A 27,091-nucleotide genomic window follows, 5' to 3' on the forward strand; every position below is an offset into this window, starting at 1 on the left:
GAGTAGGTGTGATGGGGGTGAGGGTGTGGGTGGGGCTATGAGTTGGCATGCTGGTGGGGATGAAGTAGTGAAGATGAGACTTACCAGAGTCCATTCCTCCAGATACTCCTGCGAGGCCCTCAGGATGCAGGATCGCCAAGACCTGCTCCTCCCATGTTGTAAATTCTGGGGGAGGAGGTGGTGGACCGTCGCCAGTCCGCTGAACCGCGATGTTGTGCCTGGATACCATTGAACGCACCTTCCCCCGTAGGTCGTTCCACCGCTTCCTGATGTCATCCCTATTTCTTGGGTGCTGTCCCACAGCGTTGACCCTGTCGACTATTCTGCTCCATAGCTCCATCTTCCTGGCAATGGAGGTGTGCTGCACCTGTGTTCCGAAGAGCTGTGGCTCTACCCGTACGATTTCCTCCACCATGACCCTGAGTTCATCCTCAGAAAACCTGGGGTGTCTTTGCGGTGCCATGGGGTGGTGTGGGTGATGTGTGGGGTGGATTGTGTGGTGCTAAGTGTGGTGTGTTGTGTGAAGTGCGTGGTAATATTGCTGGGTGAATGTAATATGCGCGTCTGGGTGCTCGGATATCTATTTCTCTGTGCGTGGTACCGATTCTCTAGGAGTGGAGGTTTGTGGGTGATGTGGGTGTGTGTTTTATATTTAATTGGGTGTGTGGGAGCGGTGTGTGTATGTGTATCAGGTGTGTGTATTTTGAATTGTCCAATGTGGCTGTGGTTTGTAAGAATGTGTGAATTTTGAGCGCGGCGGTGTGTACCGCCAATAGAATACCGCGGTTGAAAGACCGCCGCGTGGATTCGTGTGTCGTGATAGTGTGGGCGTATTTCTGTTGGCGTGACGGTGGAGGTTTGGTCATCGCCAGTTTCTCGCTGGCCTTTGGTGTGGCGGACTTTTGTGGATGTCTGTATTTTGGCGGTTTGCCTGTTGTGGGTCAGAATGACCGTGGCGGTTTACCGCGGCCGCGGCGGTATGTTGGCGGTCTTCTTATAGCGGTAAGCGGCTTTTACTGCCAAGGTTGGAATGACCACCTATATCCCATTTTGATACAGAATATACAGAGCCAGCTTCCGAATAAATCACTTCAGACTTCCTATAACCGCCTCCTGTCTTGGTCCTTCAGCCATACCCTAATACTACATTTGGTAGTAGGAGTGGGGTTGGCTGTCCCTCCTGATAATCGACGGTTTGCTGATTGAGGCCCCCAAAGCTGAATTGATTTATTCTGAACAACTTTGTGATTTTCTTCATTACAATGTGGGTCACACTCTCTGCGCATGCTTTCTTTTGACTTTTTCAGCTTTCTTCAAGACCGCACCTTTACTTGTGTTTCAACTGTTTGTTTTTTTTAACTTTATTTTTGTTTCATAAACATAAACATTGCAGCGTTGGACCAATACACAGAGGGACACTTGTATCCCAGACTGGTTACATATTTCAGATGTATAATTACAAAGATGCAAAAGGGCACACAAAGGGTTACATGATGGAGCAGCCAGTGAGACAAATATTAAATTAAAACAGAAAAAATTGACACAGGCCTAAACCCAGTAAGTAATGTAGATATATCAATTTGAGAGTCCAGTGTAAATAAAAGGGTGAAGTGAAAGGGTGAACATAGCAAGCCCACAAATGTACCCATGCCATTGATACCGTGGAGTGTGGCACAATACTGTCTCCCCAATGGACTACTGGGGGCCGCAGCCAAACTTCTACAAGGAAAAGCATTCATACAGCATCCGCTGCATCAGGAGGTCTGTGTAGCAAGTACTCTTGGTATGGGCCCCACTGACATATTTGTCCAATTAGCATATCATCAAGTTAGTCAACAAAGTTTCACCCTAACATCACTTTACACGTTCAGCAGGAATAATAAAGTATTCTGGCACTAAGTTGAATGCTTTAGGACAATCTTCTCGAAAATAATGTGTCTGAAAAAAAATACATATAATATTTGTTACATATGTTGTAAAATAGGCAACTTTGCCTTAAGGCAGAAAGTGGAATACCTTTTTATCTTTTCAGACATAGGAGGTAGCATAACCGGGATCACTCTGAATAAGTGCAATATTGTTGGCCATATGTCAATCTTGATTTCCACTTATCTGCTCTCTCCAGGATAGTGCATGTGTGTGGCAGGTTTGGATTTTCCACTGTACCCACATAAGAAGTGGCAGAAAACTGAGTTGTAGCATTTTGGAAAAATAATAATTAACCCTTATTTCTAAATATGTAATTCCTCTAGAAGCCAATTTCAGTGGAAAATACAATTCTGGGATCTCCAGTTGATCTCTGGGCACTGCCAAATCAAACCTTTGGACATTTGGAACTATCCTTGAACCCAAAGGCATTTTCTTTGAGGCATCACTTTATCCATGAGTAAAGTGGAGTTGGTCACTGCAGGCCTGTCAGAAGTTTTTGTGGGTCCAAGGTGTAGTATGTGACACAGATACTCACATTATCTATTATAGTGTTAATATTTGTTGCTTTCCTATTAGGTATTACTGTTGCTAGAACTATGTTCAGAAGGGTTAACTGTATTCTACATTCATGCAGAACTCCTTCTCAAGTTGCTAGGTGAACAGGCAGTTTCTTCTGACCTTTGACTCAAGCAGCTGGTCTTGGCCATGGGTCTTTACTTATTGGACTTCATTGATGTAGGAAAGTGCCCTTTTTGGCATGATTATCCCACCCACTTTTTGCCTGATATTGATGCCGACTTGACTGAGAGTGTGCTGGGATCCGGCTAACCAGGCACCAGCACCAGTGTTCTTTCCTAAACTGTTCCATTGTTTCCACAATTGGCACACCCCTGGCTCGCAGTTAAGTCCCTTGTAAAAGGTACCCATGGTACCAAGGGCCCTGTGGCAAGGGAGGATCCCTAAGGGCTGAGGCACATATTATGCCACCCTGGGGGACCCCACACCAAGCACATGCACACTGCCATTGCAGCTTGTGTGTGCTGGTAGAGAGAAAAAGACAGTCGACATGGCACCCCTCTCATTGTGCCATGCCCATAAACCACTGCCTGTGGCATAGGTAAGTCACCCCTCTAGCAGGCCTTACAGCCCTACGGCAGGGTGCACTACCCCATAGGTGAGGGCATAGCTGCATGAGCAATATGCCCCTACAGTGTCTAAGTCCAATCTTAGACATTGTAAGTGCAGTGTGGCCATACTGAGTATATGGGCTGGGAGTTTGTCATTATGAACTCCACAGCTCCATAATGGCTTCACTAGAGTCTGGGAAGTTTGGTATCAAACTTCTCAGCACAATAAACCCACTCTGATGCCAGTGTCGGATTTATTGAAAAATGCACCCAGAGGGCATCTTAGAAATGCCCCCTGTATCTTAGCAAAATTTCGGTGGAAGGACTAACCGGTCTGTGCCAGTCTGCCACTTCCAGACAAGTTTCTGACTATATGGGCTGACAGCCTTTGTGTTCTCTGTGGCCAGAAACAAAGGCTGCACTGGGTGGAGGTGCTTCACACCTCCTCCCTGCAGGAACTGTAACACCTGGCAGTGAGCCTCAAGGGCTCGTGCCTCTTGTTACACTGCCCCAGGGCACTCCAGCTAGTGGAGAAGCCCGCCCCTGGGACAAAGCCCCACTTTTGGCGGCAAGTCCTGCTGGAAAGTTAGGAAAAACAAGGAGGCATGACCACTTCAGCTAGAACCACCCCTAAGGTGTCCAGAGCTGAAGTGACCCCCCTCCTTGCAAAATCCTCCATCTTGGTTTGGAGGACAGGGACCAATAGGGTTAGGTCTGTGTCCCCCTCTCCAAAGGGAGTGGACACCGGAAAGGGTGCAATCACCCTCAGGGACAGTAGCCATTGGCTACTGCCCTCTGACTCCTGTAACGCCCATAAATCCAGGATTTAAGGGCTCCTTGAACCTAGCTCATCAGATTCCTGGCGACCTCAAGAAGAAGTCAAGAAGAAAGAAGGAGGACTGCTAAGGTGACCCCCAGGAGAGATGACTGAAGACACCAATTACCTTGGCCCCAGCCCTACATGCTTGTCTCCAGCTTCTTAAGCCCTCTACAAAAAGGCAACACATCCTAAAGGACCAGTGACCTCTTAAAGGCCTAAAGAAGACTGCCTGCACCCCAGAGGGCCAAGATCTCCTGTGGACAGCGGGTATGTCCAAAAAGAAACTCCAACAAAGGACTCCAGAACAGCCCTGCATTCCGGGAGTGATGCCCACTCTGCACCAGATGCCCACAGCCCATGACCAGGTGGCAGAAACGACTAGAGCTGGTCTCCAGGTGATTCTAACCTAGTGTCCACCACTGGGTTGACCCCTCCTGCCCAACACAATGACACCTGCATCCTAAATCCAGAGGACCCACCCTGACCGTGAAAGAACTGGACGAAGATACCTGATGCCCAAAAGTACCTTTGCACCCACAGTCCCCTGGCCTGGGGGAATCCGACCACCAGTCCAGCAACGTCCAACAGGGGGCCCCCTCCTTTTTCAGCCTGTAGTTTTCCGGAACCGAGCCCTGGACTTAGCCTGCAGCATCTTTGTGACCTCCGAGTCTCTCTGCACCCTGCACCCCTGTGCTGCTGAGAGTGTGGGTTTGGTGCTGACCTGTGGCCCCGCGGTGATCCCCTAAACCCCCCAGATCTCTCCTTCGAAGACTTCGGTACTTACTCGCAAGCAGGCCTGATTCTTAGTGCCCCCAGTTTCCATGGGACCCCATTTAAAATTCTGCATCATCTTTGACCTTTGCACCCGGCCGTCCCCATGTTGCTGGTGGTGGGTGTTTGGGGTTAACTTGAAGCACCAACCTGTGAACATCCTAACCCCCGGAAACTGGAACTGTAAGTATGGTACTTACCTTAAAAACTGTACTAACTTTTCTTCCACCAAGAACTGTCGTTTAAAATTGCACTGTCAACTTTTAAAACAGATATTTGCTATTTTCTTGAAAAACATTTAACTTGCCAAATTGAAACAAAGTGGTGTTGACACATATGTTTGATACTTATTTACAAATGTACTTGCCTGGAAACTGAATCTTGTGGCTCCAGAAATAAAGTAACAAAATATATTTTTTGCTATATAAAAACAATTGGCCTGGAGTTAGTCACTGAGTGTGTGCTTCATTTATTGCCAATGTCCCCAAAAAATGCTTTGCACTTTTCTCTGATAAGCCTAACTGCTTGACCACACCACCACAAAAGAGAGCATTAGTATTATCTGCTTTAGCCTCTGTTAAGCCTCTCGGGAACCCCTGGACTCTGTGCACACTATATCCCATTTTGATACAGTATATACAGAGCCAGCTTCCGAATAAATCACTTCAGACTTCCTATAACCGCCTCCTGTCTTGGTCCATCAGCCATACCCCAATACTACATTTGGTAGTAGGAGTGGGGTTGGCTGTCTCTCCTGATCATCGACGGTTTGCTGATTGAGGCCCCACAAGCTGAATTGATTTATTCTGAACAACTTTGTGATTTTCTTCATTACAAGGTGGGTCGCACTCTCTGCGCCTGCTTTCTTTTGACTTTTTCAGCTTTCTTCAAGACCGCACCTTTACTTGTGTTGCAACTGTTTTTTTTTTTACTTTATTTTCGTTTCATAAACATAAACATTGCAGCGTTGGACCAATACACAGAGGGACACTTGTATCCCAGACTGGTTACATATTTCAGATGTATAATTACAACGATGCAAAAGGGCACACAAAGGGTTACATGATGGAGCAGCAAGTGGGACAAATATTAAATTAAAACAGAAAAAATTGACACAGGCCTAAACCCAGTAAGTAATGTAGATACATCAATTTGAGAGTCCAGTGTAAGTAAAAGGGTGAAGTGAAAGGGTGAACATAGCAAGCCCACAAATGTACCCATGCCATTGATACTGTGGAGTGTGACACAATACTGTCTCCCCAGTGGGCTACTGGGGGCCGCAGCCAAACTTCTACAAGGAAAAGCATTCATACAGCATCCACTGAACCCTACGCATCCGCTGCATCAGGAGGTCTGTGTAGCAAGTACTCTTGGTATGGGCCCCATTAATTTCTTGGGCGAGCATGGGGTGGTATAAGGTTGTGATATGCGTCCAAGTGCGTGTTACAGTATGCCATATCAGTGTGCCATTCTGCTATTGTAGGCCCCTTCATCCGGGGCATTGCGACCCTGGGCTTGGCCAGAAAAAGACCCAGTGCCACCAATTGCCGGCATCCACGAGACACCTCCTGATCATACCCCAGCAGGGCTAGCAGTGGTGTGCAGGGCAACACTTCTCTCCTGTGACGTCTCCCAAAACCTGAAATACTGCCTGCCCTAAATGTTGTATGCCTGTACAATACCACACTTAGGACCTTTTCTAGGACCGCTGAAGCCGCTGCAGGCAAAAGACCGCCAGTCCTGGAGGTCTTTTGCCCACCATATTAGGATTGTTTTGCTGGGCCAGTGGGCGAAAACAGCGTTTTTGCCCACTGACCCAGCGGAATACTCACCACAACATTGACGCCGGCTCATAATTGAGCCCGTGGTAATGTTGAGGTGCATCGGGTGCGGGAGCACCCGTTGCGCATTTCACTGCCGTAATTCAGGCAGTGAAATGCGCAATGGGGCTGTGCATGGGGACCCCTGTACTCCCCATGCCAAGTGCATGGGAAATGCAGGGGCCCCCATTCAGCCAGCCTTTTCATGGTGGTGTTTACCACCATGGAACGGATGGCGGATGGGGACTCGTAATCCCCAGAGCAGTGCTGCTTGCAGCGCTGCCCTGGCAGATTACAACCGCCGGGAACGCCAGGCTGCAGGCTGGCTGCAGCATGATGGTGTCGGCGGTATGACTGTGGTGGCTCCGCCATAATCATAATGGGGCGGTCGGACCGCCTTGCCAGCAGCGGTCTGACCGCCATTGCGACTGTGGCGGTCTTGAGACCGCAACACTCGTAATGAGGGCCTATGTGTACAAAGCCGGAGTCCTCAAATCTGCAATAAGGGAAGTGAGAGTTCTCTCTCAAACCGTTTCAAAACAGGTGAGCTGGAGTGTAATATACCCTTCTGAGGCCTCTCAGGTATATAGTATAGATAACTGAACAGGAATAAGCCCACTGCTTGCCAGTAATGTCGCAGCCTAGATCGACCTGCCATTCTCAGCGTGCATTGGAGAGACTGGACTTCCTAGCATCTTGTGCACAAGAGCATAAGACTGACACTGCCCGTTGCGGAGAGGCCGCTTGTACCAAATACGTAAGAGCATGTACCTCTGGGGGCTCAGCAAAACTACCATCTGGCAAGGCTTTCAGAGCATGACACACCTGACAATAATGAAATTGTGCAAGTAATGTGGCCTCTGCCGCCCACTCCTGGACCTGCTCCCATTCTTGAAGCAACTTATCCTCAAAACAGTCACCCATGACTTATATTCCCAAGGCCATGCAGTGCCTCTATCTCTGAGCACTCCCGCCCTGGGGGAAACCAGCTGCACCAATCTGTCGTAGTTTGGACTCTTGCTCCGAGCAAGACTGCTGGTCTTAGGATGACAGTACTTTCGTTTGTAGGTGAATAAGTTTCTTCCTACAACTAGTTGTAACTGTTGTCCAAACCTTACCGGCTCACTAGCAGTACCTCACCAGAAACACAATAGTAAAAGGTGATTTTTAGCAGTCGTTTACGCATGGACTCAAAGTAAGATCTCTCAGGGTTATCGTGGTTAAACGGAAATTACCCTTTTCTCACAGATTTATTATGTCTCATACAAACAAAGGCAATGACACAGATGCAGTGAAGTTATAATAGTTTTTATTCAACATAACTGCAATTTGTGATAAGTTGCATGAACTGCAATGATTAGGATAATGAATATACCAAGCAACAGTATTGTGAAGAAGAGAGTCATTGTTATAAAGACCCCCACCATTGTGCAATATATGAAAGAAATATATGTATATGTATAAGATGGAATAAGCCCTAATACCCTAAGGAGAATAGGTCTAACCTCCTACCTAAAAAGGAGAGCTGGGTTTGTTAAACCTAATCTGCCAAAGCCGTGTCCATGAGAGGAGCCCCCAACCCTCGTTACCTTGGAATGAGGTCTCTATCTCAGACTCCGCAGGGACACGAAGACTGGGTCAGCGTCAAGATGACTGCAGCATCGGTATCAGCGATGGTGGCGATGCCCTCTGGTCGGAATCCCTCTGATTATCTGTCTAAAAGTGTGTTGTATTTATACAGATCTACAAGGTCTCCTGACATAAGTGTTATTCATAACAATAGATAACAGGCATGCTTGGGACGGCAATTAATATCAACAATCCCTCGAAAGTATAGAGAGGGAAAATCCCTAAGTGTGAATGCCTACTGTATGTTTGTCTTTCGTGCTTGATCTTGACGCCTTGGCGCAGTGACACTGATAATAGAACCCATAACAAGTGGCCTAACTATAAACAAGGCCGCCATCTTAACGGAAATAAATAATTAAATGGACTAAGACAGAGCAAGCTAAGTAGGTTAAAAGTCACTGGGTGACGGGGGCACAAGTTTACAAGCCTACGGCTAAGCTAACTCCTGTTATCCCGTTAAAACAAACTAGGATTCACTACACCCTCCCCAGTGCCGTAACAGGTATGACGAAGGTAAAGAAACCCAACCGCTAAAAAAGCTGCTACTGAACTAAAAGCCCCAAAAAATAAAAAATAAAAACGAAAACTCAAGCTAAAAAATGCTGTGTGTTAAAATTTGTTTAAAAAACATACAGAGATGTTAATATCAACCATGACAAGTATAGCAAACTTTAAGTATAATTGCTAGTTTTTAGAACCGGTACTGGCAAGCAAATTCATCAAATTATGTGCTATATGCAGGATCTTGAAGAATGTCATCGAAGTCACCATTCAAGGATCTCAGAAACGAGTCAACATCGTCTGAAGTGAAATCGAGAGCTGGACGGACAAACGGATCCACAGAGCAGAAGTGAGCCACATTCATCGGTGTATCGACACTCGCTGCAGCGTCCTCATCCATGTTAGATCTTATAATAGAAGGCTCATAGGTGGCCTCGCAGAGCAACCTCAGTCTCAAGGGGCATGACCGTGTATGAACCCTCATCGGGGACATCAGCAGTTTGTGGTCCACAGGAGATGTTGGTGCAACAGCAAGACAGAACATAGGCAGATGTTCAAAGAGACACCATATGCAGCGGAACACCGGTTGTACACACCAGAGTAGAGGCCGGAATGACAATGACCAGTCAAACTCCAGTTCCACTAGCAAAGGGGTACCGAAGATCCGAACCATGCGTTCACGGCACAGCGGGGATGACGGGAGCGGCTCCATTGCTCTGTGTCGCTGGAAAAAAACAACCACCGCGAATCAGAAAAAATAGCAGTAGCAGTCCGCCAATTAAAGCCAAAATAATTGGAAAGCCACCAAACACACTGGAAAAGAGAGAATGGATGGCTGATGGAATGACTCCGAAGACAGTCTGGAAGATGGACACGAAACCAGACCCGACAGCCTTAAAGAAATGAACAATCCCAGTTGTGCTTGAAGCATTGAATATTCTGGATACCAACTCTCCAAAGTGTTTGGGGAAGTCGGTATTTAAAAGGGATTGTATCTCGGCTGATGATCTCGCAGTCTGGAGAGCATACGTCTCTTTTGCGGATGTCAAGGCGACCTGTTTTTGAAACAATAGCGCCTTTAGTCTACTTAACTTGTCATAGTTCACATTAATAGTATCATAGTGGGGCCACATTTCAGATACTTGTATCTCTCGTGTGGGGGGAAACAAAACATGGCCACAACACGTAACGACCTTCGTGACTGAGATTGCGTAGGCAATTCCAGGTCGCAAGCCGCAACAGCTGTCATCGCTCAGTAGAACATAACTCCCATTGGAAAGTACAAGAAACACTGAACGAATCAAGGGAACGGGAGTACCCTTCAGAAAACAGGCCAAATTTGCGACCCCCGCATTGCAAAGACCGTGAAGAGACACCTGTTTGCATATCATGGAATGACGAACAGTAGTCTCACATTCACTTCCGCTAAGAAAGACCTCCTGTTCACCGTTCAGACATCGATACTCAAAGGGCAACTCCCACTCTTCCTTAATAAAGCTATCTCCTAGCCGTTCAGATCGTCCCACTGCAAGATGTTTCAGGCAGCTCGTGAAACGAAAGGTCGAAAACGGTAAATTAATTATGCTGTGTAAGAGCCAAATAGTTGAAGGACTCTCTGCTACCGTGAAGGGCAACTTATCTAATTTCTCTACTTGAAGCAAGGTGAAACGAGCCTCCCTTTTAGCCATTGTCTCTTGTTGCCTGGAAAAATTAAAAGCAGCGAATAGTTCACTCCCATTAATGTATTTCCATGGAATGTGGCCACTTCTCAGTGTCTGCAATGCCCAACCCAGCTGCATGATGGAACGTAGCTGTGTTTGCCCATGATATAACCGGGACAAATCAGTCTGAGTGATATCAATGGCAGATGACACTATATTCGACAGTGAATAAATCCTGTTGGATAACGTATTCATGCCATTGTCGACAACAGCCAATGTTTTTTCCAAATTCTCCTTATCAAGTTGCCTTAAACGTGCAGCAGCCTCAATTTGAGAAAGCTTCCAAATCTCATTATACATAGCATATAAAAACCGCTTCCAACGTTGTTTCCTAGGACCTAATAGGAAATCTTGTAAATCTATACTGTCAGAAAGAGTGTTCAGGTGTTGTTTAACTGCTGTTAATGTGTTCGTCTGCACCCATTGCTGGCACAGCTTACCCACACTGTATGTTGTAATTATACCAGTATGTTGACCTGATAGAAAGCGAGGGTCTGGCCTATGAATGGAAAAAACCCCTGAAGAGTTCAAAAAACGCCTTTGACACTCATCAGTGTCGGTGGGCCACACCAACCATCCCCCGGGATGGGAAAGTGAAGAATTACCGTATTTATCGGCGTATAACACGCACTTTTTCTCCCTGAAAATAGGGGGCAAATGATGTGTGCGTGTTATACACCGATATAATGTTACGTTTTTTTTTCCTGAAATGCCCTCTTAAAATGAGGTGCGTGTTATACGCCGGTGCGTGTTATACGCCGATAAATACGGTATAAGCACCAGCCTTAACCAATGAATCTAGCCTGTCCTCTGAAACATTAAGAAAGTGTTGCCAATCTCAAAATTTTGTCGGTGTAGGAATATTGGACGTGTTTAGATCTTTAATTTTTGCTAACCCCAGACATGATGTCTGCTCAACAGTGTCATTCAAAAAAATCATTTGCACAGGAACTAAGCAAGCTCGAAACAAAGCCTCCCTACCCTGTATTTGCCAATCTTGTGTCCCCCATACACTCCTCAAATCTACAGTGTTCTTCCAATATTCGTAACCCTCAATCGAGAGTCTGGAAACAAAGGGATCTGAATAAATCAGTTTTGTATCTGTTAGCAAAAGTTTTCTAAATTGTGTTGTAGGTAATTTAAAATAATATGATTCAGCTTTCTTTGTATCATGCCCAGAAAAGTATGTGAATGTGTCACTGTAATACTTTGGACTCCCCACCTGTGGTGTTGAACAGTGTTCCCATTGTGTGTAGTTAAATAGAGGCCTATATCTAGTTGCACGGTGCAGGTAGTGATGTCCCCAATTGTTATAGCAGAACATTTCCCCATAATTCATTGTATAATCATATACATCATCACTTCCAAAAGCGGAGTAGTCCTTCATTTCAGTTAGCATTGAATCAACTGTTTGGACATCCCAATCATCATAGACAACATTAGGTGTAATAACATCAGACGTTGAAATTTTGAACACGTATGGTATTTTAATTATCTCTGTAGGCCCGTATATATCGAACAGAACTTTGTCCCATACAATCCCATCAGGAATTGGAATAGCTGTAATATTGACAGGGGACAAATTACGTCGGACCTTATGTGATGAACGATGTGGTGTTAAAATTACATCAACAGGCACCACCGAGGAGCGATCAGCGATATAGTGACCATCAATTAGTAAAAAGAAAACAGTCACAAAACCAATCCATAAAAACAATGCAATAAATGTCAAACAGAACCAGAGATAGTTCCATGGATATATCAAATAGTTCTTCTTAAGCCATCGATAGAATTTGCTACCTCTCGAAAGTTTGTCAGTCTCAATTGAGGATGAATCTGAAGAAAAATCATCAATGTCCACAAAATAGCCAGAGGAAGTCTCCGCAAACACAGGACCCATCGAATTCTCATCCACTGCTCGTGGAAGTTCTTGATAGACAACGTTATTAGCAGTGGAAGTGTTCGTGGAAAATACAGCCAAATCCTGAAGCGGGGAGTTCTCCGAAGTTGTTACTGGAACCAACAAAAGTTCATTTTCCGCCCTCCCCATGTTCGAGGAAGTGTCCGGAACAGCAGTTGACATAGTTGCATAGTCAGTAGTAGTGATATTCATCCTACTATGTAGATGGATGTCCTGTTGGGTACATAGAGGGGATCGGGAACTACCCAAGGGACCTCCTGGTCTACTGTGAAGAATCGGCCACATGGTGTAATTTGATGTCGTCAATAGAGATGAATCTGTTTGATTTGGAACCAGACAACGGTGGAAGGATGACAGTCCTGGTGCCTTTTATCCCCAAGACCGGTACAGGTGCTCTGTATGATGGACCAAATTCTTTTTTCACAGCAATCTTCTCACGAATCAGATCCCCAACGTTAGGAATCCAGCCAGTCGAAGTTTTCGCCAATTCCCTTATTCCCAAGGTGGCAGCACTTGCAGATGATTTATCATCACGGAATTGTTGAAGCTCCTGTAAAACAGCGAGACGTTCTTTTATGTCAAATGGTGTTTCTGCTGCCACCATACCAGGGGCATCTAGATCGGGGACATACATAGGTGTCCCAAAGAGAACCTCATATGGAGACTTTCCCCCCAAGGACCGTCTTGGCAGATTATTCAGTGCTCTCTGGACCCCATACAGGTGATGTAACCAACTGTGGCCTGAACCTAATACTCGAGCTGTTAAGGACTGCTTTAGATCACGATTCCGCCTCTCCACGACCGAATTTCCCTCAGGATGGTATGGTGAGGAGTAATGGAGTTCAACACCCATTGTTCTCATGGTGTCCCTGAAAGCTTTAGAGGCAAATGCAGGGCCCTGGTCCGAATGGAATGCTGCAACTGCATATGTACCGATAAAGATCAGCAAATCTTTTATAACAGTCCGGGCGTCAGCCGACCGCTGTGGCCATACCCACAGGAATCTAGAACAGGAATCTACAGCCACTAGAATGTATTTATATGCACCATCAGGCTGCAAGGGACCACAATGGTCCAGGTACACACAATGGAGTGGCTTGTCTGACACTAAGAGAGATGTCTGCGGAGGGCGTTTGATATTTGAGCCCTTAATCTGCTGGCAAATGTCACAGCAAAGGACATACTGTTTTGTCCGTCTGCATAGACCAGGCCACCAGTACCGTTGTTGTAGAATGGTGATAGTGGCCTGTATACCAGCATGTGCAGAAGCGACACCTTCATGTGCAGCTGTAATTAGCTCTAATCTTTGGTCTTCATTTGGGATCACTCGATCACCTACATCAGGAATTGTTGCAAAAGCAACATTATGTGCACTGATATGGTAAGTATAGTTCGTAAGGTATCCTTTCGGAAGCGTTTTGCCTGCAACTGAAGCTTTAACGGCAATCAGTATTTCATTATCCAACCTCGTCCGAGAACGAGTCACTGCAGCCACAGAAGCCGTAGCTACTGATGCTTTGGCTGCTTCATCAGCCAATGTATTGCCGACAACGTGTATTCCTACACGTTGTTGCCCTAATGTATGAACTACATGGACACATGGTAGCTTATCCTTAAGATCAGCCACCCTCCCCCATAACATTTTGTGTTTAATGGTGTTCCCTTTAGAATCTCTAAACCCGTTCAGTTTCCAATGATTGAGATATTCATTGTAAGACTGGACGCAGTAATATGAATCACAGATGATCAAAGTCTGTGTTCCTGTCTCTGAATGTTCGAGCGCTAGAAGAACAGCCTTAAGCTCGGCCAACTGGGCTGTGCAGTCCCCTAAGGTCTGAGTGTATGTATTGTGAGGATGGAAAACTCCGTCTTCCATTGTCCCGCACACGGCTGCGCAAGCTGCCGAGTATTGATGTTTAGTACCCACAGCCGGTTGTGCCGATCCGTCAGTATAAATGATGGTATCATTACTGTCTATTGGCAATATGTGTAGAGGAGCGGGGTACTCTTGTTCATACTGGAGAAATTCTTGTGTCTGAAGTCTTGGGTCAAACACATAATCAACATCAGTGGCGGTCAGAGACGTTGCCCATTGAATCCAGCGTGGATGTAATGCTTTAGCGTTTGGAACGCTCGCTTTAGTGACAGCCTCTAAGGCCGGCACCGGGGAGACAACAATGATGCGTTTCCCCTGGGCAAGTGGCCTCTCCTTTATGACGGCCATCTGAACTGCTGTTAGAATTTTTTCAGTAGGAGCAAAACGTTTCTCAGCATTGGAGTACAAATGTGATTTGTATGCTATCGGCACCGTGTCACCCTCATTAAAGGTGACATAGGTAAATCCAAGGGCACCAGCTATTATTCTGATGACCAAATTTGTTTTATTGTCACGTGTGTACAAGTGTCTAACTTCCAGCATGTCTCGTTGTATGTCCCTAAGGATGTGTGTGTGTTCAATCGTCCCTCGCCTGCTAGAAAAATTGGGCTGTATTAAGTCGTAAAGTGGTTTGATGCGTTCAGCATAATCCGGAATGTATGTCCTGCCAAAATTAAAGAAACCCAGTAATGACTGTAATTTCTTAAGCGTGTTTGGAGGCTGTAGCTGAGCACATTTTTCTAGGAAGTGCGGGACAGGCTCTTTCCCTCGTTTGATAGCTCATATCCTAGGAACAATACACTAAGAAATGCTATCTTGCTCTTCTTAAAATTAAATTTATAGCCGAAGGCTGCAAATCCCAAAATTATTCGATCGACCCTTGCAAGATGAATGTCGAGGGTGTCGTCAGTGAGATAGATGTCATCCACATAGGATAATGAATCGGAATCATGCTCATGCAAGATCGATGTTACACGTGCCGAAAACAGTCCTGGGCTGTTTTTATAGCCTTGGGGTAAACGACAAAAGCGTTTCTGAGAGCCAAAGGAAAATGCACTTAGGTCCCTACTTTCATGTGCTAAATTCTGGCAGAAAAACCCATTAGATATATCCAATGTAGTTTTATATTTTTTACGCACTATATTATTAATCAGCGCTGTGCTGTGTGAATTTTGTATAGCACATGTGCGAGTATGACTATTTAAGTGTCTATAATCAACCACTATTCTATATGAATGATCAGGTTTCGCAACGGGAAATAGCGGATTATTTATTGCCGATGTACACGGCTCAATTATTCCCTGGTATTCCAGTTGTGACAGTATCTCCGTCACTGGAGCTTTCGCTTCATGTTTAACAGGGTATTGTGGCTGCGGGTGCGGTGTAGACCTAATGGGAATAACATGACAAGGAGAGTCCTTGTCCCAACCTACATGATTATGGTATAATGCAGGTGCCTGCGCTAAAGCCCATTCAGCAGCATAGGCTTTTTTGTCTGCCTCCGGAACAAGATCGGAGAAAGAAGGCAAAATGACATCTTCCCCATGTGGGAGCTTGCGGACATGTTCAGGTGGCCAGTCTCTCTCGGCCAACAGGATATCACTAGTAAGTTCATCCCAGAATATTACACTAATAATGCGTTCCACGTCTCCCTCTATCTGAATTGTTAAATCATAAACCCGATCGGGTGGGAGTACGCGGCCATCCGCCGTCTCAACCGCGATGTAATCGCTAATTGCTGTCGCATCCAGATGATCTTTCAGACTCTGGCGACATATCGTGACCTCTACCGCGCTGTCCAACAGAGTCACTGCCCATCTCTTGTTCCTCAATAGTGTTCTCAATACTACTGGCATTTTTAATGGTCAGTGCCGCAACTTTCTTCTTTTTAAATTGTGGTTTTTGTTGAGTAGTCTTTTCTTCTTTTTTAATGGTAGACTGTGGCGAGTCTTTCTTTTCTTTCACGTATTCCGGATGTCGATCTTGACGGCCCCCTCTCTCGCTACGTTTATCCGGTGCGTCCTGAAAGGAACGAGAGGGACGTGAATCAGTATACCTGTCTGGAGTTCTAATGTTATCCCTATTCCTGAGATTGTACCTCCTTTCGGAGTACTCCGGATGTGGAGAATCAGCTCTTTTATTTCTCCTATCTTTGAAATCTTTTTGTTTGTCCCAGCGCTTTTTAGAGCCCTCTTGTGCTTGCTTCGTACCTTCCTTATGGGCGGTACTTGGTATGTACAATTTTTTAGGTTTGGCTCTCAACCCATCCCGTCCTATACTAGTATAGGTATCAGAGATTATTTTCGGTAGCTGTCTCTCTTGTTCCTGGTGTGGAGTTTCCCGGAGACGCTGGCGTATTGCCAGTGCTACCGCTTCCCCTTTAATATTACTCAGTATTACTGAGGAGACGGCATCAAAGTTACGCATCAATTTCATCCCCAAATCCAGGGCCGGTGCAGCCCCATGCTCATTTTGTATTTGTTTTAACACTTCTGGTAAATTGGCAAGTGTAGGGGTACCATGTGTGGTAGTATAAACGGCAGCAAAGACTGTACCCCAAGTGGCACATTCATCCACCGAGGGAACCATCCTGAATGGCAAGCACATAGTGAGCAATCTATGTTTCTCCTGTGGCCCCGTATGGGGGAACACAGCTTCCAGCTGATTTGTTTTCTGAGCAATCCAGAACGGTATTTTTTCTTGTTCCGTGGGCACTTTACCCATTATAGTATGTACTGTTTGTGGATTTATCCCAGTAGCCAATTGATATCCACCAGTTACTGGTGGCGCTGGACGCGCTGGTGTAGTGTTCAATGTTCGCATTACGAACTGAACCAATCGTCTATATAATGCCACTAATTCATTATATAATATTCTCAAATCTACGATCGGCATAGTCTGTATGCCTGGGTGAGGTGTATATGTGGCAAACATGGGCCATGCAGGCCCTTCATTACTCAAAGGACCTAGCCTTACCCGCCGTAATACATGTGGTAGGGCGCCTTCAAACCAGTTCTGATGCTCTTGATATGTGAGCGATATTTCATGATACTGGTATGCTTCGTATCTTACGTGTACGTCCGCAATGTCATAAGTGTGAAATGTGTGCGTTCGCTGGTCAGCCTCAGGAAAGGCAACCCAACAGTAAAATGTTTCTGTTTGGTAGGCTTCAGTCGCTTCTATAATCAAAGTAACCTCCCCGCCCTCTTCCGTAAGGCCATGCGCTAATAAATGTTGTGTAAGTGCATGTCTAGCATTTGCAGGAATGTCTATGGTATTAGCCATAGTTGTTTAGAGAAACGGAACACCAAAATAGGGGAAGTTTTTTCCTTTTGTGAGTTCGAGCTCAAACAACCTACAGCCTAATTAGGTGTCACCTGTTTGGCTGAGGAGGATTCTCCCAAAGACCACGGACGTCTCCGTATAATGGTACTGAGGGTACCTGTTGTCTGTGAGACAGTGATAGTCAGGGTATCCGTAAATTAGTGCCTAAACACCATCGTTGGTGGCGCCATGTTGTAGTTTGGACTCTTGCTCCGAGCAAGACTGCTGGTCTTAGGATGACAGTACTTTCGTTTGTAGGTGAATACGTTTCTTCCTACAACTAGTTGTAACTGTTGTCCAAACCTTACCGGCTTACTAGCAGTACCTCACCAGAAACACAATAGTAAAAGCTGATTTTTAGCAGTCGCTTACGCATGGACTCAAAGTAAGATCTCTCAGGGTTATCGTTGTTAAACGGAAATTACCCTTTTCTCACAGATTTATTATGTCTCATACAAACAAAGGCAATGACACAGATGCAGTGAAGTTATAATAGTTTTTATTCAACATAACTGCAATTTGTGATAGGTTGCATGAACTGCAATGATTAGGATAATGAATATACCAAGCAACAGTATTGTGAAGAAGAGAGTCTTTGTTATAAAGACCCCCACCATTGTGCAATATATGAAAGAAATATATGTATATGTATAAGATGGAATAAGCCCTAAAACCCTAAGGAGAATAGGTCTAACCTCCTACCTAAAAAGGAGAGCTGGGTTCGTTAAACCTAATCTGCCAAAGCCGTGTCCATGAGAGGAGCCCCCAACCCTCGTTACCTTGGAATGAGGTCTCTATCTCAGACTCCGCAGGGACACGAAGACTGGGTCAGCGTCAAGATGACTGCAGCATCGGTATCAGCGATGGTGGCGATGCCCTCTGGTCGGAATCCCTCTGATTATCTGTCTAAAAGTGTCTTGTATTTATACAGATCTACAAGGTCCCCTGACATAAGTGTTATTCATAACAATAGATAACAGGCATGCTTGGGATGGCAATTAATATCAACAATCCCTCGAAAGTATAGAGAGGGAAAATCCCTAAGTGTGAATGCCTACTGTATGTTTGTCTTTCGTGCTTGATCTTGACGCCTTGGCGCAGTGACACTGATAATAGAACCCATAACAAGTGGCCTAACTATAAACAAGGCCGCCATCTTAACGGAAATAAATAATTAAATGCACTAAGACAGAGCAAGCTAAGTAGGTTAAAAGTCACTGGGTGACGGGGCACAAGTTTACAAGCCTACGGCTAAGCTAACTCCTGTTATCCCGTTAAAACAAACTAGGATTCACTACAAATCCAATGGCAGCCAGAGAATAGAGCAGGGTTACCTGATGCATATCTGCCAGTTTCCTCAATTGGCACCTCGTAGTTCCCACCGTGTCTATGACATGGAATCGTTGCACCGGCCTGTCAAAGAGAAACCAAAGCAGTGACAAAGGAGCCACCCCATAGCGTTCCAACCACAGATGTGGTAAGTCACTGTAATACATTCAAAATATGGTGCATCAAGGTCACCAGCCGAATAAGGTAGTGTGAGATTAGCCCATTGTCCACGCAGCTGTTTGTCAGCTCATGCTAATTCAGCATTGAGGAGCGCACTGTATGAAACACTGCGTCAGGCAGCAGTATGTGACTATTTGCAAAGAAGAACTGAAAGCAAGGGAGGACACCCGTCTTTCATGGTGGATATATGGCCAATGAGAGAAAGAGGGAGCTGGATCCAACGATCCACCATCTCAGTGAGGTGTTGTAAAGCCCTCCCATAGTTTTCCCACATGACCACCTCATGGTCAGTATGAATCTTTACACCCAAATATGGTATCGGCTCAGTAGTCCATCGGAGTGGAAACTCCATCGGAGCAGGCACAGTGGCCTCTGAGAGCAGAAAATTATGGATTTATCCCAGTTGACATGCAGTCCAGAATGACCTCCGAAGTGCACCACCACACAAAGGGCCAGGCACAAATTCTGCTCTGGGTTGTGACTGTAGAGGAGGGTGTCATTGACATATGCCGAAATTATTAGATTGTAGGGGGGAAGCGAATACCATGATGGGCATGACACTTGCATAGCACACAGGCCAGAGGGTCCTTAACCAGAGCATACAGTGGGTGAAAGAGGGCAGCCCTGATGCATGCTCCTAGTAATGGCAGCTGGTTCGGATAAGTGACCGTTAACACATACACGTGCAAGTGGGTTCGTGTACAACACCCGGACTAGTTTCTAAAAGACATCTTCCACCCCAATGCGGTGTAAAACAGACACCATGAATTCTCACTCAATGAAATCGAAGGCCTTTTCTGCATCTAAAAAATGTCTGCAGCACAGACATCAGAATCAATGTGCGAAATAACTCTGAAGAGGGTCCGAAGATTGTAACTGAGGGAACGATCAGGTATAAAGCTAGACTGTTCTGGTCCCACAATGCCAGGGAGAAGAGGTGCTAGTCTGTTGGCTAGGACCTTCACAAATAATTTCATGTCTGTATTAAGGAGCAACAATGGATGATAAGACTAACATTGGTCAGCAGGTTTACCAGGATTGAGCAAGGTGATTAGCAACGCTTCCAGCACAGTTGGAGGCATAGTACTGTCGCTGGCCTTTTCTGCCAACAGGTTAGCTAAATGTGGGATGAGTTTGTCCTGAAAAACCCTGTAAAATGCGACTTTCAATCCTTCAGAACCAGACTCCTTACTACTGGACATGTCCTTTAATGCCTCGGCAATCTCCAGGAGATGAGGCACTGCCATTAGCCTCTCCCTACGTGCGTCGGTTAGCCACTGCATTGCAATATGCTCTAAACAGTCTTTTGTGACCTGCTCGTTAAAGCTAACACGCGATGAATAGAGGTCAGTACAGTAATTGCTAAATCTCTCACTGTCACCTGCTGAGCCCCATGCACAGGCACCCCCACTCATCCATCACCTTTAGCACCTCCCCGCGATCATGCTTAATGAGAGCAGGCAAAGTAGCAATTGGTCGCTCACCTTCTCTATAAACTCTAGCAGTAGCATATTTCCCTAAATGCGTCACTTCATCATGTGCAAGATCATTATATTCTTCTATTTTAGCGCAGATCTGATCTAATAATGTCCCTTCCGCTGTTGTCACATGAGCGCTTTCTAGTTCTTCCAATTCAATTTCAGCTTTGGTAAATGATCTCAAATAGGGAGAAGCACCCCTGCATGCTTAGAAATTGTGATCCATCGGATATAAGCCTTAAAGGCCTCCCAAATAGTAGCAAATTTTTAAACAGAACCGAGGTTAGTACGGAACAATTTATCTACTGCCTGTACCAGTTCATCGCAAAATGCTATGTCAAGCAGGGAATACTGCGGGATTCGCCAGGAAAATGCACCCACACGAGATCAGCCCAAATCCACAACTAAACACACCAGGGAATGCTTTGAGTAGGTGCAGGGAAGATGGTCGCATTGCTGCACATTGAGTGAAACAGGCCGATAATTGATGTATGTGTATCTCATGAATTGAGGAATAATGGGTATAGCCCATGCTCCTGGGCGTATGATGGCGCCATACATCTACTAGGCCACTGGCCTCACATACCATCGCTATAGCACGGGCTGCTGCGAAAGGCGCCTCGGTACCGGTGTGATTGATCCAGATCAGAAGACTTTACACAATTAAAATCCGCTCACCCCCAGATCTGTGGCAGGTTGTCATGGGAGGCTAGCTTGGCATGTGAAGCAAAATAAAACTGGGGGTCGTCGTAATTAGGTACCTAGACCTCTACCAGAAGCATTTCAAAGTGCTAACTTTGACAACGTGCCACAACAAAAGGACCCCCAGGGACAGCACACACCTCTCGTAGCGTAATTTGCAAGCCTAAATAAGGACCCCGGGGCATGTGACCTGAACCCTGCGGCACAGCACACCCTTTGCATGAGCCGCGCTGTAAGCAGCCTAGTATTGGCTGCCAGGTGTATCTCCTGCAAAATACCCACATCAATCTGTTGCCACTGTAGATATAGGACCACTTTGCGAAGCTTATGGTGATCATTTAGACCTCCTACATTCCAGATTAAGAACCTCAATTGAGCCATGCATTCAGTAGCAGCAACATTATCCTCAGTCTTGCCAATCCCAACCAAGCAGTCCATGAATCAGTCAGTGAGCGCAACCCACCCGATGCATCACAGTCTGACTGTGTCCATCTTGTAATAGTGTTTGAATGCTGCAAAGCTTTTCCCCTTCCCAAACCATGCCCCCAACATACGACATGGCAAATCAGAACCCACCCCAGTCCCTCCCAACTCCCAGGGGCTCATTAAGATTTGGAGACTAAGGCACGATGTACCGCATGTAAGAACTGTGTAAAAAACTTGCAGGTACTTGCTGAAACTTTGTGAACAACAACTTACAGTACAGGGGTTGCACCTGTGGGAGATTGGCCTCATATATAACATAGACTCTTCAGAAGAAGGGAGTGGGCCTATACAGGAGGAACTCAAGTGAGCTTGCCCAAAGTGCTAGCCGTGGCTCTGCAGGAGATTGTATTGATTATTTCATTGTGAAAGATTTAAACTGTTGTGTGTAATAAATACTTGTTTTTCTATAAAATTCAGTTTTGGGCTGGAACTGATTTATTAGGGTTCCTGAAGGGCATGTTGAGTTGTATATTTAAGCCTACACTGACACTCTCCCTCCCTCTCAAAAGCCTTGGACTGCTACCACAGAGAGTCAAATGCTTAAGGGGTGGTACTTGTCACAGTTGGACAATGCTCATAGCAGGCTGGGCCCCAGGACAGCAACAGTAAAAAGTCTCAACCACCACACTGGGGACCAGTAACCCCTGCCTGTCCTTTGGCTCTCTGAAAGGGATTCTGACAAGGTGACAGGATCAGTGATTCTGGGATCAAACCTAAGGAAAAAACTTATTGAGGAAAAAAAGAAGGCTCCTGCCCTCAAAATCGGATAACCTAAGGTAATTTTTAGGAATGTCAGACTTTTATTTGAAATTTGTGAACATGTTCTAAAAATAAAACTTAGCAATGAGCCTTTTGTGAAAAACAAAAACAAATCTGAATGGTCAGATGTATGTCAGGTTATACTTTGATTAAATCAAAGCTGTGCTTTGTAACTCTCCAAATTTACAGGGGCTTAATCTTGAGACCGATAATCTAGAAGCAATTGATGGTGGCTGTGAAGGTTCGGGAGCTGTCCTTACCCTAATTGACCAGGATGGAAAAGAGGTTATAATTGCTTATGCCTCTTGTTTACTTTGTCCTGCAGAGGAAAAGTAGTCGATCAAGGAACATTAGCTTGAACTGGGGCCTTGAACAGTTTTGAAAGTAAGTGTGGTGTAAAAAAAAATTCTGCCTAGTGATTGTAAGCTATCAACCAACTAACTGGCTACTGATGGTTTGCTTAGAGCGCCAGCAAGAATTGCTAGATTATCTATGAGGCTACATAACGTCTTGTATGGTGTGCAGTACGTCTGTGTCAAAAATGTTACTGCAAACTTTCTTAGCACGTTGGCCATCCCTGTGAGAGAAATTGATAAGGATACTTGGAATTAATTTAGTATTGCTTGCACTTCTGAAAAGAATGACAATAACAAAGCTTTTATGAAGAATGAATGGATGGCTGCTTATGAGCAGGATGCTGTTATCAAGAAAGTTATAGAATAGACTGAAAAAAGATGGGAGTAGAATCTGTGGTGAAACTGAATTGTGAACTTGTTGGGAGGTACGGGACGAATTATGTGAAGATGGTCAACTGTTGTTAAGAGGAGACAGAGTAATTTCTCCACAGGCATTGAAGGCAAATATTTTGGAGTTATGTCATGAAGAGCACATAGAGATTAGAAGAATGAAAATAAGTGTGAAGGAGTTATAATGGTGGCTTATGACTGATTTGAATGTGGAATGAGACATTAGGAATTGTATTAATTGTGGAAAAAGCTAGCAAGTCTCAGATAACGTTGAGGCCACATTTGAGTCTTTTAGAGTGCCCACCCCTACTGTCAAAAGATGGATACACAAGTGTAACGTTGCTTTAGTGGATTTGTTCTCCAAGTGGAATGAATTAAAATTGGTAAGCAGGGTGGGTGATAAACGTGTGAGTTTTTGAGCGACAAGGATTACTAGCTTTGATTTTAACATATAATAGAGTTCTATTCACGTCTAATGAAATGGATGATTTCTTGAAATACTCTGGAATTAAGCACAGATGTGCATCTTTATACCATCTAAGTGGTAATGGGAAGGTCGGGAGAGAGACTCGAGTCAATAAGGATACCATACAATTGGCTAATAGTACCACAACGGGTGGTGGAAGGAAGTTAAAAAGATGTTAGCATATTGTGTCACATTTCGATTGCACTGGAGACAGCCCTTTTGTAGTCATGAAAGGGTGTGTATCTTCTTCTAAGACTGACTCTGTCTGAATAAGTAAACCTAGAGTTGTCCTTGGGGGTCTTTTAGAGGTCAGAACTGAGATTATTGCGTTCCAAAAAAAAAGTAAATGTACTAAGATTCCAACCATGGTGTGCAAGATGTTAAACATTGTGTAGGGTAATATGTGTGTATTAAAAACACTGACGTTCTAAGGGAGAAGCGTTTTCATATGTGTGCATGTAGAGGACTGCCATTCTAGACAAATTTCTCTGCTTCCACCAGTCCCCCACCTCCTCAACCATGGTACTCCAGTAGCAGGTGAAGTTTTGTAAGCACAACTGTTCCATGATAGGGCATCCCTGCAGCCCTTTTGCTTCCAAGAATATGACCATTTCAGGCATTTTTGTTATGGTATTGATGAACGATCCAAGTTTGCGCACACAATCTAATGCTTAGGTACATACCCACGTCAGGATCTCTACACAAACAAAAACATGGGCCTTATATAAATGCTCTGTGAGACCAAGGTCATTAGAGAATGCTCCACCCAGGATCCTCCATCTACATTGCGTAACATTTTGCAGCAGACTTCAACCTTTGCGTCTCTACATCGCTTGATTTGGGGACTGGAGGCTGACCTTGTTCCAAGGTAATGGGGATTGGGGTGCTTCTCATGGACATGGTTTGGGCAGATTAGGTCTATCATATTTTGCTCTCTTTTTAGGGTAGACAATATGCTTTAGGGAGAAGTGTGTGTATTCATGTTTCGTGCAAAATGTTAGGATTGTTCATATTTACATAGCTTATTTTCACAATACTGATTTTGTCTCTTGTCATTATCCTAATCATTGCAGCTCATGTATTTTATAATAGATTGCAGTCATATTAATATATTGAAAAGAGAGAGTGTGTGTGTGTGTGTGTGTGAGAGAGAGAGAGAGAGAGAGAGAGAGAGAGAGAGAGAGACTCATTACCAACAAGAGAAAAGGGTAAGACTTGTTGCACCGCGAAGCCCTGAGAGGATTTCAGAGTCCATGTCCTAGGCAGCCAGCACTCATGTTTACTGTTCATTTTTTGGGTGAGATGCTGCTAGAGAGCCAGGAGGGTTGGGCGGCAGTTGCCAACTGTCTCACCTACAGTCAGAGGTGCTACTGCTCCTAATCCATCAGTCTTGTAGACATACAAGGGTCCTCACGACATGGTGCCACCAACAATAGTGTAGGCACTGATTTACGAGTCTTCTGAGTATCTCTGTCTCACACAATCTAAGGTACCCTAAGTACCATTACACAGAGACGTCCGTGGTCTTAGAGACAATCCTCCTCAATTAAATAGGGAGTTCCTATCTAGACTGTACATTGTTCAAGCTTGAACCTCAAAAGGATTAACCCCCATTGGTCTTCCAGGCCCTTATACCTTCTCCTTAACATGGCAAATGCCACAAACGTTCGGGAGAAATGCAGACAAGCACTTACGCAGTTTCTTCTAGCCAATGGCTTAACCGATGAGGGCAGAGAAGTCACATTTGTTGTGGAAGCCCATGAAGCATACCAAACAAAAACATTGTACTCTTGGGTCACTTTTCGTTAAATAAATGACAATTCACACACATTTCACACTTACAGAGTAGCGAATGTGCCACAGTGGTACCGAGCTTATCAACATTTAGAAATACCACTTTCTTATCAAGAACATCAAAACTGGTTTAAAGGTGCCCTTTCACATGTAATACAACCCATGAGATTAAGGGCCACATGTACGAAATTTGGGATTTGCGACCCGCAAATTGTCAGTCAGAGCGACTCGCAATTTGCGAGTCGCAAATCCGAATGTAGGGTGGTGTCCCTGACACCATCTGCGATTCGCAAGGGGGTCGCAAATGCCCACCTCATGAATAATCACAAGGATGGTGGCCTGTTGCGGACAGCAGACCACCATGTCTGTGACTGCTTTTCAATAAAGCAGGTTTTTTTTCTGTAATGCAGCCCGTTTTCCTTAAAGGAAAAGCAAAAAATTTTTACAGTGACATTCAAAACGGGGAAGGGGTCCCTTTTGCGAATGAGTTTGCACCCATTTGAAAAGGGTGCAAACTGCGATTGGTTTGCGACCGCATTCACGGTCACAAAACAATCCTACATTGCACTGCGAGTCCCAATTAGGAAGGGAACACCCCTTCCTAATTGTGAGTCGCAAACCCGTTTTGCGATTCGGTAACCAGGTTACCGAATCGCAAAACTCGGTTTGTGCATCGCAAAGTGCTTGTTGCATGTCGCAAACAGCTAAATTTCTGTTTGCGACGTGCAACAAGCTACCTACATGTGGCCCTAGGTCCTTCAAGTAATGGCGGACCAACATGGCCCATGTTTGTCATGTACACACTAAACCCTGAAGTGCAAGCTATGCAAGTAGTAGACGCACACTTTATAATGAGCAAGTGGCAATATATAGACAACTAATTCAGTTTGTAATGCGGACTCTGAATACCGCCCCAGTGAGGGCTGCTCCAGCTATGCATCAATTGGCAGTTACAGGAATGAATCCTCAAACAATACATTGAATAATGGGCAAAGTACCCACACAACGGGTAAGGATTCCATTCTGCATAGCACAAAAAACAAATCAGCTGGAAGCAGTGTTTCCCAATACAGTACCTCAAGATAAACATAGAATTATCACTGTGTGCTTGCCATTTGGAATGGTTCCCTCATTAGAGGACTGCGCCACTTTGGGTACAAGCTTCGCCACAATTTACACAACCACACGCGGTACCCCGACATTTTGCCAACGTGCCGGAAGTGTTAAAACAAATTCAAATTTAACATGGAGCAGCCCAGGCCCTTGACTTCGGGATGAAAGTGATTCATAACGTCGACACAGTCTCCTCAATTATTTTAAGCAATATTAAAGGGGAAGCGGGGCATTGGCCATTCGCCAACGGCTCTGAGGAGTTCCTCAACAGAACCAATGTGAGCTGCCAAAGATTACCTCCGAAACCTACAAGTATGCGTCAGGATAGTCTGGGGGCCAGACCAACTAAACCACAAATTCAGAGTACTTCCCCTAAGGAAGGTACGAAACAAGAAATAAAGGTTCTAAAAAACGCTGGGATGAACAAAAACAAAACAGAGACAAAAGAAATCAGAGAGCAGATTCTCCGCACCTAGAGACTTCTGAACCAAGACATAGGCCCTCATTATGACTTTGGCTGTAAATCCCGCTTACCACCACGGTGACTGCTGCCAACATACCGACGTGGCGGCGGATATCCGTTCACCATCTTATGACAC

This window comes from Pleurodeles waltl, chromosome 5 (assembly GCF_031143425.1).
Source record: "Pleurodeles waltl isolate 20211129_DDA chromosome 5, aPleWal1.hap1.20221129, whole genome shotgun sequence".
Taxonomy (NCBI): Eukaryota; Metazoa; Chordata; class Amphibia; order Caudata; family Salamandridae; genus Pleurodeles; species Pleurodeles waltl.